This window comes from Netta rufina, assembly GCF_964035555.1.
Source record: "Netta rufina genome assembly, chromosome: 27".
NCBI classification, from domain to species: Eukaryota; Metazoa; Chordata; class Aves; order Anseriformes; family Anatidae; genus Netta; species Netta rufina.
Genome location: NC_140151.1, coordinates 3,499,295 through 3,513,746, shown reverse-complemented (window position 1 = coordinate 3,513,746; position 14,452 = coordinate 3,499,295). Strand labels below are relative to the sequence as shown.

The window sequence follows — 14,452 nt, the reverse complement described above, 5'->3', positions numbered from 1 at the left end:
AAATATTAGGCAGGCAGTTTTCAATAAACTGTTCCACCAAATTTTTCATCCAGGGACGAGAGGATTCGTCCCTTTATTGCCTCATTCACCTGATTAAATTTGTGAATTGCAAAGGTAAAGGAGTCTGCCCTGCATGAAAAATCACAGTTGTTGGATTAGAAACAAAACCAGCGTGTCTTCTGAATTCAGACAGAGCAGGCAAGAAAATGTTTTGGCGTCCTTTATCCTACATGAGATTATTTTCTGTGATTCCTTTCTGCTAGTGCATTGCCATTTGGAGGACAAAATGGGTTTAGCTGCAACAATTAAAAAATAAATAAAAAAATCAGAGATTTTTAAATAAGTTTGGAAGGAAAAAGAAGCCGATATGAGAAAAAATTAATAGTTGAAGAATCGGTTTAGAATACAAAGAACACTTTATTTATTTATTTCTCTTGCTGAGTGCTTTCCTTAAAAAAAAAAAAAAAAAAAATCCGCTTTTGCAGTAAGTTAAAGTCCCAGGTGAGCCAGGCCTATTTCCCTTTCTGTTACTATGACAACGATTTTTTACCGCAGTCCCTAAGTCCCTTCAGAACTCACACATTCATGCCTTGAATTAGAACTTTAAAGGAGAAAGATGTATATTTCCCAGGCTTTGCCACCACCACCAACCCAACCAGCCCCAACGCGAGGCAATAAAGCAGAAATCCGCTTCTTGTTATCGCTACTTTCTTTGCATCGCTCACACCGTGCCATTTCTCTCCGTACAGCCTTACAAAGAGTAGCGAAGGATCTGATCCATTTATACCTTGCTTGAACAAACCAGAGCCCTCCAGAACCTCCCTACAGCTGACCCTGCAAAAACGAGCCCGGTAACGTCACATAAAATGCCTGCCACAACACGCATCCTTCTGTTGAGTTGAGCATTTCTTTCCTTAAATCCCTCACCGACACTTTGAACACCTCCACACCACGTTTGCCGTGCATGTGCATGCTGCAGGCTGGTATTTTTCTCTCCGTCGCTCCTCATCCTTGGGGGCTCAGAGGGCTCCCCGCGTTTCAGGGTAACGCTCCTTGTTCTCCTGCCCTCTTCTTACACATATCAAAACATATTTGCAGATACGTTGACTGCTTCTGTTACCATGATCTAGCGAGGCAGGGAAAAGCCTACAAAGCGCACAACAGACCAAGGCAGGGAACTTGTACTTGGCAATCAGTGAGCCAGCAGAGAAGGGACTGGTTTGGAGAGCTGCAAACAACCCCAATAAACCCCCCAACATTCCTGGCTTGGTGTGACATGCAAGGAAAAACAAAAGATGAAATGAACCAGGGAGGTGTTTGGGTTGTTTTTAATGTCTTTAATTGCTGTATAGCTATTCCTCCAGGTCAGGAAAAGGCTCGGCAGCAGCTGAAGAGCGGCGCAGCGCGGAGCACGGGAAGGTGTCGGGGAGCGAAGTCGCTGTGTCAGCTGGGGAGCCTCGGGACAAGCTGAGATCCCGCAGCAGCACCCTGCACAAAGCCCTGCAGGGCAGACACACACAGGTACAAATTCTAAATGTGCTTAAACGTATTTGTGAGCAGACTGTAATGCTGCGTGGCAGGGAACACAATTTCTATTTTCTGTGAAACACCCCCAGAATATTTGGGTCTGGACCCCCAGCTGAAAGGAATCAGTGATATACGTGGAAATGAACTTGGGCTGTAATTAGAGCGGTGCTGATTCATCCCAATGGGTGTCTGCTAAAAGATACACAGAAAACAAAGCTCCTGCAAGAGGTGGCTGCCTCCGAAAGCATTCCCTGCCCTCACCGACCGTGAGCAGTGCGCTGAGCTTTGGAGGCTGCAGGCTGGGAGATTGGGGCAGGAGCAATTCGGAGAAACCCACCGGAGACAACCTAAAGAAGCCTGGCTTTCTGGGGTTGCTGAGCTCCTGAGCTGCTGGGAATTGTGTGCGGTGAAGATATCACAAACTGGGCATCAGTAATTCCTCCTCGCACTTTTGGCAGTGCTGGGCTCCCAGAGTGGGAGCATTGGGGCAGTGTCTGTATACTGCCTGTGTTAGACGTGCAGCTTCTCTGGACCTCGCTGGGCATTCTGTGCTAAGACTCTTCCCTCCTGCCACCCCACATTTAGATTCAGTTTTATGTAAATACACACTCAGGAATTTCTCCTCCGGTTGATCCAGGTCTCTCTCTCTCCTTTCAGAGGTTTTCCCGTCAAATTTTAGTTGCAACTGGGCATTCCCAGCAAGTATTTGGTAGGTCGGTGTATATACATATATATTTTAAGTGGTTGCATCTGGGAAAGGCATTAATATTTATTGCAGCATTAGAATAAAAATGACTTGGGGGGAGCGAAGAGATGGGAAGGTTTAGCTCCAAATGAAGCTGATTTAGGGGGAACGGGAGAGTTGCAGAAGGCCTGTATTAATTTTTTTAAATGAGAAACTTTAGCCAGTTTTTGCCTTAACCTATACATACATCAAAAATAAAATTAAAATTAGCTTATTTTCATGGTTCTTAGCTGGCCTCTGTTCCTTCCCAAGGCCAGCACCAGCTCTGGGTTCAGCAGACAACTGCAGAAGGAGCTTGGCCCAGGCATCTCCTACATCAACATCGAAGGGCACTGGGGAAAAACTTAAATGCTTTTGAATAACCACCACTAAAAGTTCTGGCAGTGCTATAGAAGACCTGATTAACTTCACGTATAGATGTCAAATTAATTAAGACATACTGCAGACATTTCTTTTCTCCTATTGTCTCTCTCCTATGGTCGAGCCCTCTATCTACAGACTGATGCGCTCGCAGAGGTCTCCAAATCGCCACCTTAAATAAATTCCTTCTTCTAGGATTTCGAGGGAGCTATTTCAAAAGTTACTGCTCCTCCTACTGGGAGTTCCCACCATGCTGGGGAGATGGGCTGATGAATCATTTACGTGCCCCTCTCTCGCTGCAGTCCAGAGGCTGGTGGCGGTGTTATCCCTGCTGCCTTCCAGCAGAACTGCAGGCCAGCCTGGTGATGTCGTGGGAGCCTTAACAGGGCTCAGAGGCAGCAGGAGGAAAAATTCCCCTGGAAAGGTCTTGTGTCTGTCAAGCCTTTTCCAAAGGGGCTGCTGCTGCACCACGCTGTCGTGGCCAGATCCAAAAGGCTGCTCCACCTTGGAGAACATTCCTCCTCCATCTCGGTTGGTTGAGAAGAACCTGAATGAAATCCTGTTAGAGCCAGAAAAAATCTTTCTGTGACTTCAACAGGACTAGGCAGGCTCTAAAGAGCAGTCCCACATGCAACAGAAGGTGTAGTTTAAAAAAAAAATAAAATCCATTAATGTTTTTTCAAAGCCCTGCCACAAGACCTGGGACTGCTCAGTCTCACCACATGGAGCCCCAGAAATAGAAAATACACTTTGCGCTTTTATTGCACCATTCTGTGGGACTTAAACTTCAATTAATTCTGCCTCACAACCCCCTCTGCAGCAGGTGGTGTAACCACCAGTGTAAGGCAAGATACGGGGCCTGGAAACTGGGAGGGAATCGCTCCCACCACAGGCCTGCTGCAGAGCTGGGACTGGGTCTCCTGGCTCCTGGCTCTGTGTCTTACCCAACCTCCCAGCCACCTCGTGTGCTTCCCTAAAACATAGCTACAGGATCAAGAGAGGCAACTGTTTTGATCTTGTGAGCAGCCTTTGGAGAGACACTCTGAAAAATATCCCTTGTAAAGCAAGCAGTGAGACAGTCCCGACTCGTTTGGGTTGCTGCAGAGTTCGGGTTGCTGGCCCCAGCTGTGCTGTGGCCCAGGACGTGCCACTATCTGGTGTGATCGTGGTATCAGCAAACCCTGGGATGCTGCAACCTAATGAGAACATAAAGTGCCACCCTATATGGTGGCATTGTGATTAAATAATTGAAGTGCTTCTAAGAGGTCACAAAGTCAACTAAAAAGAAATAAAAAGCTGGGAGTTGTTCCTGCGAATGTTTTTGCTCCGGCTGAACAATGCTAAGAGTGAGCCACAGAACTATCATGACAGGAGGGCCTGGCTCCAGCTGCATCAAAGCGAGCAAATTCTGAGGTCAGGGTCTCGCATCGTCCCCCTGACTCCCCCGTGTGTGTCTTGGCACTGCAAGCTCTGAGATAAGTGTGACGAGCAACCTTACCCGCTGCCCCAACGCGGTGGAGCAGGCTCTGCTTGCAAATCTCTGCCTTGCAAAGGGACCAGATCAGATTTTGCACATACATTTGAAGGCTGGTGTTAAAATTCAATTAATTGCATTTATTTGATGGCATCATCTTGATTTTAATGAATATCGCAGCAGAAGACTTCTTTATAATCTGAATATTTATCTCTGGAGTAATTCCGCTCTATTATGTCAGCGTGTATTATTAGGGAGCTGATGAACAAATTTACTACTTTTTGAGCAGTTATAGTCAACGTGGGATCAGGCATGGCACGAAGGCATTCTGAGCGAACACACACCATATACTGTGTGCAAAATGATTGAGGTTATTACAATAATCCAGAGTATTTATACGATACTCCACAAACAGCAGCTAATTAATCTTCGCAAAACTCCTGTGCATAAAGTGTGAACCCAGTCGAACAAATGTGAAAACCAACATATGTAGGTCAGAAGCCTTTGCTGAGATTCTCTGCGAGAGAAGGGAGCAGGAGTTGGATGTCAGTGGGGCCCCAGGCTGGGCCAGGAGAGGCGGTGTTCGTTTTCCGCTTGTTTTTTAGGGGAAAGGCTCCAGTTGTACCAAAACATGCATGTGGGCATCCTGCCTTCTGCTGCTGCCCCACCAGTGTCCTCGTTTCTTGATCTGAAAAGTGAGGAACGGTTCTCTGCCCTCATGCCTTGGTCCAACACCATTTCTTCAGCTCGGGGTGTTTGAGGATGAGTGATGGCACAACGGCGCTCCTTGGCCATGTGTGAGAGGTGAGCACTGAAACACCATGGGAACCTTGCCTAGTAGGAACCAGTGACCCCACTTGCATCTAATGAACAGCACATTCCCAAATCACTTGTTTTTTTCCTCAGACTAATGGCTCTATTGTAAGGCTCACAACTTTTCTAACCTCTCTTTGCCCTCTGCTTCCCGTTCGGTCTCCTGTCTAGTCTTGGTATCTTCACAGCTTGGCTGTAAGATGGTAAAGGAGAGAGTAAAAAGCATAGGTCTATGCCAACCTAGGGGAAATGGCCTAAATGAGTCTTTGGACTCATTAGATGATGAGACATCTCTGAGGACACCTCCTCAGAGATGTCCATGGGTCTTCTTATTTTCCTGTTCTGCTCCATGCAGCCCCATGTGTTACCATCACATCTTTCTCCTCACCTCACCTCCCCAACCATCCTGCAGCTTCAAGGCACCGATCCCAACCTCTCCGTACAGGAAGCTTTCCCTGTGCTCTGCAGTTCTTGTCCAGCTCGGAAATAGAAGCCTGCCAAGGTAGGGTCAGCTTCTGCGGGGGTTTAAGGAGCACGGGTCAGGAGGAACCGCGCTGATGTTGGAAGCATTGTAATGGCCAAAGTGAAGCTGGCTTCAAGATGTGAGGCTTTGGGGTATTTGTATTTGTATTATTAAATCAAGGTGGTTTGGACCAAAATCTGTAGGAGTAAAAATCGTTTGCACTGCAAAAAGTCTAGATCAGAAGTTTTCAGTTTTGGCCCATCGTTATTATTAAATTAGTATTTAATCAATCAATAGCAGAATGCTCCTTCCAAGATGCTTGCAATGCAAAGCATATGAAGACATGCAGATCAGATAAGTGTAATAGAGAACAGGTGGAATTAGTGCTTTCATTTGAAAAAAAGAAGAAAAGCTCCAAAAGGATTTTAAAATGCCACAAGGCATTGTATCCCCCAAACAAATTGGAAACATCAGATGATTTTAGATACCCAAACAACTCTGTTTTCCAGCTCGAATGGTCCGATGTAATTCAGCAGCACCTACGGTGTGACATCCCACGTTCTTTCACCCACAGTCAATGACTCCAATTTAGATTTTGGGCTTTAAGTTTTGATGTGGGACCTTTATTGTGCCAAATATTGAGACCTGAAGCTGACGCTGCCTGCTGTGTAGGTCTCCGGCCCCTTGCAACACCAAGTTCAGAGGAGCAGACACAGGAGATGGGTGCGAGAGCAGCATAGAAGGATCAGCGGTTCAGCTAAGGCAGGCCGACAGATCAGCCTGCCTTAAAAGTCTACCTTAAAATTATGGGATGGCAGCACCCATCTTAAAACTGCTTCTAATTACAATTTGCTTGTGGTGCCAAGAGGTCCCGATGACACTTGGGTGAGTAATGCTCTGTGTTGATACAGGATGGAAGTGCTGATATCCTATATTTCGGGTGGGTCAAGGATGAACACAGCCCCTTAGGTCCTCAGCAAAGGTTGGACTGGAATTCATGTCCCACTCCCAGTCCCATGCCTTAGCCCCAGATCTATTCCTCTTCAAATATCCCGTCTCCCTGCAACCTAGGACATCCTACTGCTCCCTGCCCTATACCCAGTGGCTTTTTTTTTCCAAGAGCTTACTTTCCAAATAGTGTCTGAATGCAAGCCTGCAATATGTCATCCAGACCCCAAACATGTCAGTAAAGTTGATATTTATATTCTGTACGTTTTCCACCTTCTGCCCAATTTTCATCTCTGCAGCAGCAGGCGTACACCTCCATGACTGCAATTCCCGCTCGTTTGGTAAATGCCTATTCTGTCTTGCAAAGTGATCCCATTTTCAAGAAACAAGGGTTGGAGGAGAGTTCACTGCTGGTTATATAGCCAGGCATTTCTCAGTGCTGAACGCAGTTATTTGGCACGGCCACACTCGCTAGGAAAAAAAAAAATCTCCAAGGAAAACCTCCTTGTTTGTGCACTCTGATGAAAACCTGACACCATTAATGAAAATAATAATTGAACTCTATGGGTTCGAATTGAAAATGAAACACAACACTAACAGCGTGTTTGTAATTGCAATTGTTCTCCAGAAAGCCTTTGGAGGACTCTTTGCAATCCGAGCAGTTTCCCTTTCCCTTTGGGTTTTCCTTCTTCCTCTCACACCAAAACTTTCCAGTAACTTAGGAGACAATGGCGAGAAGCTTGTTTATGCTGTAGGATCCATATTATTCATGCCATTTGGCACACAACCAAATACCAGAGCGTAATCAAGAGTCAATAGGCAGGGAGGTAATAGAGGACGGGGCTGACGGGCTGTCGAAAGGGGCGCTCAGATACTATTCCCTGCTTTATTACAGGATCTGCGGGCTCCAACTGTGCTAAGCATCGCGCAGTCACATTGTGAAATTGTTATTGGAGATGAGATACACAAAGGACACGAGGAAAGAAAGGCTTTTAGCTCGTTTCACTGATAAGGAAGTCAAGGCACCTAAAAATCAAGCGATGTACCCCCCATCGCACATCAAGCTGCTCTTCCAGCCAAGAACCACGCACCATTCCTGCAAGCCCACGGCTACGACTCCACTGAGCCTTTTCCGTTGTGACAAAAATCTCATAAAGGCCCTTGCCTCAGAGTCTAACCCTCAGCAGGGTTTTGAAAGAAGGGCTGAGTTCTACCTCATTATCCCTCTCCGATGGACACCGGCCTGATGATGCTCACAGCACCGGCTGCATCCATCCAGCCGCTGGCAGCGCCTTTCCCTGATGCTCTCGCAGGTGCAAAGTTAACTCTGCTCTACTTTGCAGATATCACAGACCCCAGGAAAGACACGCAGAGGCATTACACGAGCACAGAGCCTGATCCCCACTCGTTTTTTCCATGCCCACACAACCCTACGGCGGCTTTATCTTTTGACTCTTGGATCCCCTCGTCCCATCCTCCCAAAATGCCTGTGTCCTGAGCCATACTAGGTGCACAGCCAGCAGCAGTGACACCAGTGGCTTTTTGCTGCTGCCTGGGCTGCTGCCTTTTACTCTTCCTGCTAGACAGCAGAGGCCAGCACATGCACTGCCCACCCTGCAGTTAGTGTAGGACCTGATCACAACTTTCCTGCAGCTCCCAGAGGCCAGGAGCCGCGGGGATGGGAGTGTCAGTGACAGCCCCAAGGTTAGGCACCTCTTTTCCACCTGCCACAGTGGGTAGCACTCAGCCGAGAGCTCTCCCTCGCTTACGAAGTCAGGAGCATTGCTTGTCCCTCAACTGGTTTTGTATGGAGAAAAAAAAGAAAAAAAAAAACACAAAACACACATTCATTTGCTAAAGAGGCAAATTTACATCCAGGCAAGTTGCTTCCACACTCATTTGTCTCCTCCCTTCTCTGAGGCTCGCACCCGTCGTACTTCTGGGTCTAGTCACAGCTGACCTTGAGTGGGAACACCGGTGTAACATTATATTCCTATGACAGATTTATAGATTGGCAGAGAGGGGTGCGTTCAGAGCATTCCTTCCCTAAGACAGGACAGCATCCAATGTTTGTTAGCATCATTAAACTAAAACTGACTTTTCACCTGCTCCCATACCATATGCAGCTGCAAATTTTTAAATTAAACTATGAAGCCATGCATAAATTTACATATATTACAGACTAGCCTCTCCATTTAACATGCAAATGTACTCCAATGTTTCAGAACACCTTCTGTCGCTAATTAATTTGCTGAATTATAATTAGACTAATCCTGCATAATTAATAAGCACAGATTTTTTTTTAATTTCTAAGCAGCTTGATGAGATCATTCACTTCCTTCTATAAACTGCTAAGTAACTGTTAAAAAAAATCTGGAAAGAACATATGTGAAAAGGTATGTTTGATGTCGCATACAAATTTAAACTAGCGGGCAAGCTTCAAGAAAGTCAGGATTAATATAGGTGTAGGGCTGAACCAAGAGACCGACGACGGCACATTATTTTCAGGGGCACGGACCAAGATTTTCCTTGCCTATTTTATTCCTTTTGCTTTTACCCATCGGACCTTCCGAGATCATAGCCCGAGACAGAGAAGGATTACAGAACCGTATGTAGCATTAGGAGATGTTACGATATTAACGCACCGTTGTATATCAAAACACTCCCTGTACATGCTGTGTGTGGATGAGCTCCTTTGATGGTATTTGGAATTGTTTTCATTTCAGCTGCCAAAACCAACGGAGATCATTCTAGTGAAACAATTAAGTGCTATTAGCACTGGACTCGTTCCGTAATGATTAAAATGAAGGGGCTCGCTTTAATGTTGAAGAGCTCGGATTCAGAGAAACGTGCACGCCAATATGTTTTTTACAATGTGCAGTGTTACAGCCCCTCGTGCAGGGAGCCCGCTCCTGATGCACGAGGCAGCCCCTCCACCTGAAACAGGTCCTGAGATCTCACCCAGCAATAACCAAGCAGAGTCAAAGAGCATCCCAAAATGTCATGGGGTATTTTGCAAAGCAGAATGCAAGCAGTCACACAAGTGTATTATATTTATACAATCTTAAATGCATTGTTTGTAACCTTGTGATAATCACTGTATTTATGTACATTATCCTGATACGTATTGCAGCTCTAACATCCCCGTTCAGTCTTCATTTAACCTTTCCTAAATGCAGCGCTCACCAAATTCACTGATTTTCTCCTCCCCTTGTGAGTAGGCAAAATCTAAAGCAAAATCTCATGATTTGACCCAAAGAAAGGTAGCAAGAAGAAAAAAAATAAAAAGAATTCCTATACTAAGAGATTCCTGAACCACTTAAAGCTTGCAAGTGTCTTGTCTACAGCAAATGATAAATATAAAATACTTGCCAGCCACTTCTGCCTGGAATCTCTCTCTCTTTTTTTTTTTTTTTTTTTTAATTTGGACAAGTGCCCTTGTTCATATAAATATATCTTTTAAATTGACTGGGGTTGTGCATGCCCATATATAAATAGCAAACTTACAAGGGACCCAGCTCACACAGGACAGGTTCTTGGCACTGTGTGCCAACAAAGCCGCTTTCTAGTATTTCCTACTGGGCAGTCAATGGGAAAACACTTTTATTTTTTCTTTAATGTTTTTTTTTCCCAAGGAAGATAGCAAAGTACCCTGCTCTTCTTTAACTCACTGTAAATCTTATCAGAAAAGATAAGTGCTTGGCACAGGTATAACAAAGGTATTTAGGAGAAGAAACAACATCTAGAAATTAAAACTGTAGAAGCATTGCAGACCTGGAATCCCAGCTGCTCCAGAAGCATAGCGATGCCATGAGACATGCTCATTGTGGCAGATTACCCTGGAGTAAAGGACTCCAGACAGGGAAGAGCTTCCGTGCTTTCTGTGCTTTGTTCATTTAGGACAGCCCCAGTACACTTTGTTTTCCTAATGGCCACTGAGCATATCGCCAAGTGACAAGGGAAGCTAAGGAAGAAAGAAATGAGAAATAGAAACAGAAAACATCTTTCTGTTGCATTCTTCTATTTCTTATCTTCCCATATCCCAGCTCAGCAGACACAGACAATGTAACGAATGAAACTAAAACATACAGGACTGGGTCTATATTTTTCCCTCCTCATTTCTGCCTGCCCCTCATTTTAGACCATGGATGAATTGGCCCAAAGATATATAGGTCACAGGGCTGAGGCAGAAATAGAAGCTGTGTCTCCAGAGCCACAGAGCAGGGTACATGAGCAAGTCACTGAAATTCTGTTTTCCTTTCAAGCTATTCTTGTTTTGTCAGAGTAAGAAATTTCTAAGACATTTTGCAGCCATAGTATAGTGCCAAACCCGTATGTCAGCATCCACATCTTTCAGAAGGTTTCTGATGACCAGGACTTCCACCATGTAGAGAAAATTTCACTTTACAGAGAAAAATTCTGAACTCTGAAACCCACTTTTTTCTGCGTTTTAGCATGTCCTCAGAAACCAACTAGTTTGCCATGGGAAAATAGTGCACAGTCCTGTAGTGGCGTGGAATATAAAATTTCTAGTGTGCAGTAAATAAATTAATACATTTACAGTAATTCCACCTTTCACTGCAAACATTTCATTCATCTCTGCTAACTCACCTCCAAATTTAATTAACCTTTTCAGTACCCTTTGATGTAGCACATAGGTGCCAGAGGCCAAAAAAGCAGCAGCATTTTAGGGTAGGAACTCAGAGGAGAGTACCAGGGTAACTCTGTTAATTGGTGATGGCTGAGCCTCCAACGAGGCAGCAGTTTGATTTGAGGAATTACCCACAGTTTGTGGGCCTTTTCAAGGACCTTCACAGGAGGGTGCAGTGAAAAGAAAAAAAAAAATCTCTGGAATTGAATGGATCGAAACACCAGCACACAATTTTGGTGCCTGTACATCCATGCCCCCCCAGCAGCTCAAAGCACACGTTGCATGCTTGAGGAGCCACTTTGTGCAACTGCTCGTAGAGTCCACAATGTCAGGATTCAGAAAAAAAAAAAAAAAAGAAAAAGAAAAGAAAAGAAAAAGCTGGGTTTCCATGAAATGTGTCATGAAAGCCAGACTGCTTTAGATTGGGCACTCAGAAATAAAGATAAGGTAAAATTCAAACACTTGGGCAATCAGTTTGCTATAAACTCATGGCAGCAGCAAGTTATTTTGCCTCTGGCAAATACTTTATGCTACAGGAGAAATTGCTTCTCTCCACTCCATCCCTCTCCCTCTCCCACGCATACACACGAACCCCAAGTTGACTGTGCAGTGATGTTAACAGGAGAGGAAAATTGCTTCCTGACCTTTCCAGTGATCAATTTACACCCTGAAGCATGAGATTGGTTTCATTTTAGTGTGTATATGTAATACCTATTCCCACCTCGCTTTAGACAATGCAAGATGTGCCGCTCACTCGAATGGGTGCGCGTGTTCAGATGGTTTGGGCCGTGGCCTCCTTCGAGGCACCCCTCTGGTGACTGAGCGATTCCTCGAGCTCCGTGATGGTGCCCACAATTTGTGATGCAGGTCGTAGTGCTCATCTCCCTCAATCACTGCAGCAGATCTCTGTGTGTATCCACAAGGTTGTTACAGAGCTTCGCCACCAGCTATGCAGTCTTAGCCTCTGGCTGGAGCAAACACATTCTTGGAGCTGCTGGGAGAGGTCCTAATTACTGCTCAGTAATTTCAGCTCCTGACCTCCCACCCGTGGAAGCCAAACGAGGCCTGGGACTTGCACTAAATCCAAAAAAAAAAAAAAAGCTGCAGGAAGGTGCCAAATGTGGACAGGTTGGGACCAGCCTCAACTGGCCAAACTTTCTGTCCTGCCCCCAGCTGTGGGTCACACAACTCAAGCCCACGATTAACACGTTATGAAGGGTAACCCCTAGCTTCCTGCGCCCTGCTGAAGTGGTCACTCATGCATCGAGTTGTTCGTGCTTGTTTTGAAGCTCATCAAGGGAAGCCTTCTGCAATGCCCTGCTTTCTGCCTGGGCTAATGAGCCTGTGCGAGGGCTCCAGATGTTTCCAGCTGTGGCAGCTGAGATCTGTCCTCCTCATTCACTTCCAATTCTGAGCTTCTCCCCTGAGCTGCGGAGATCACAGGGACAGACTCGACGCGATGTGTAAGTAGGTACTGCAGAAGCCAGGGATAGGGCTCTTGTAAGAGTCTGGCAGTGTTAAAGCTGGACACAAAACCATATTGCTGACTTTGAAAGGCTTCTCAGGGAGTGAATCCAAACCGTATTATCTCTTGGAGGCACACGACATATTTTTCTGCATATGTATTTCATGCCTTATATCCTCCCAACTGCAGGCATACTCACATACATGCAGAGCATAGATTCGTGCTTGGAAAATATTCCTGTTTTGAGCCTTTAAATAACAGGGTATCGTTCCACATGCATCATCACAATGTGCTCTCTACTGAAAAAACTCTCTTGGCAGATCCCAACTTTCGGACTTCCTGCCCATGTCCCCGGTGTGCTAAGATGATGCATGCAGTGGATTCTGATTTTTTTCCTTCTCAGGTTCTACTGCAGTCATAATTCCTGGAGAAAAGTTTTAGAGTGCATGCAACATTTGCTGAATGCTTTCTTCATTTATTTAATCCAGATGTTTGCATTTTAAATAATTGAAAAGCTGCTCTGGTAAATAGACATCAAGGGAGGCTAATGGGAGTAGCACTGTCATTAGAAAGAGCTTGTACGATGAGACATCAGACTGAGGAGTCGGTCCCTGCAATGTCAGGACAGGTTACAGGAAGGAAGGCATGCAGCTCGGTGGAAAGCATTACGTGTCAACGCAGGACCAGAGACTGCTGAGCAAGGCTGAGCACAAACTGCACAGAACTTGCAATGAAAAGAGTATTGAGAGCTTTTCCCTTCTCAGTGCTTAATTTCTTCATGTGGTTTGATTTAGATGCACAAGAAAAACAAAGCAAACAAACAAACAACAAAAAAAAAAGAAAGAAAAAAAAAAAAAAAGGAATTTCCATTCCCCCCCCCTTCTTTTTAAACTTGATCACTAAGCTCATTTAACAAGTGTGATTTCTGAAGCTCCCAAATGAAATACTGCAGTTGGTGCAGAAGTTTAACACAAATAGGATTTATTTACGTTATCTTATTTGATTTAAGGTTTTGAGACTGACAGTGCAATCTTCACTCTCAGGATATCTGGGCTCTACTAAAAGTGCCGTGGATTTGCAGCTTGACCCTTCAGCTGTCCTAATTTTTGTCTCCACTGTTAAACTCCTGCTCTGTTTTCACCTGGACCTCTGAAATAATCAGTATTAAGTTCTATGAAATCGAATCAGTTTAGATGGAAGTAGGATTATGTGCAGGTTTGCAGTAGTTTCCTTACATTGATTTTTTTAAATCTTTTCTTAAATGACACCGATGTGATCGTGGAGGGTGACCAGCCTTGCGATCACTGAACTCACCAGGATTTCTCATTTTCACTGAAATTGTTTAAATACTTGCAGCCATATCCCAGCTACGTAACCTGACACAGAAGTCGTTAGTTACAATAACTCAAACCAGGTAAAGACTTGTTCCCTGGAAGTCAGCTACTGTCCATTCCCTCCCCAAATCCACAGCAGAACTGTGTTTTCCCTCAATAGACAAAATTATCTTAATGGCCCCAGATCATTTTGTGATCCCTTGCAACGGCTTCTTTGGATCTGTTAAGGAATAGCTACCGAAATGTCTACAGAACTACTCTTTTACAGGAGGTATTGCCACTGGGCTCCAAATCCCTCCTTTACATGAAGCCAGCAGGAGAGAAGTGTTCCCTAAAGGACCAGATTTCCAAAGATGTTCCTGTCCACTCAGAAAATCAAGTCTGCAAAATTTCTTCATGCATAGATGTGTAATTACATCTCTGATGAATGCTGTGAGGTTGGGTAGCACTTGATAAACCATTCTGATTTGTTTTCCATTGCCTGCATGTGCTTCATAAAAGGCCTGTATGTGTAACTTTACATCATTGGTTTTATAAAACAATTATGGCACCATTTGCTGTCTGAATTCCTACAGCCCCAGATTAAGTTTAATGCCAAAATTTAAGTGGCTTAGTTCACAGATATTAATTTTGAAAAAAAAAAAAATGCATTTTCTTGAGGATCTAGTAGAA

The 14,452-nt window shown here is 44.7% G+C and overlaps 1 protein-coding gene across 1 annotated transcript in view; it reads right to left on the bottom strand.

Annotated features, from left to right (window-relative positions):
• Window positions 1-14,452, bottom strand: part of EBF2 (EBF transcription factor 2) — a 130,825-nt gene that overhangs the window by 35,894 nt on the left and 80,479 nt on the right. The gene's annotated exons all lie outside the window — the stretch shown is intronic.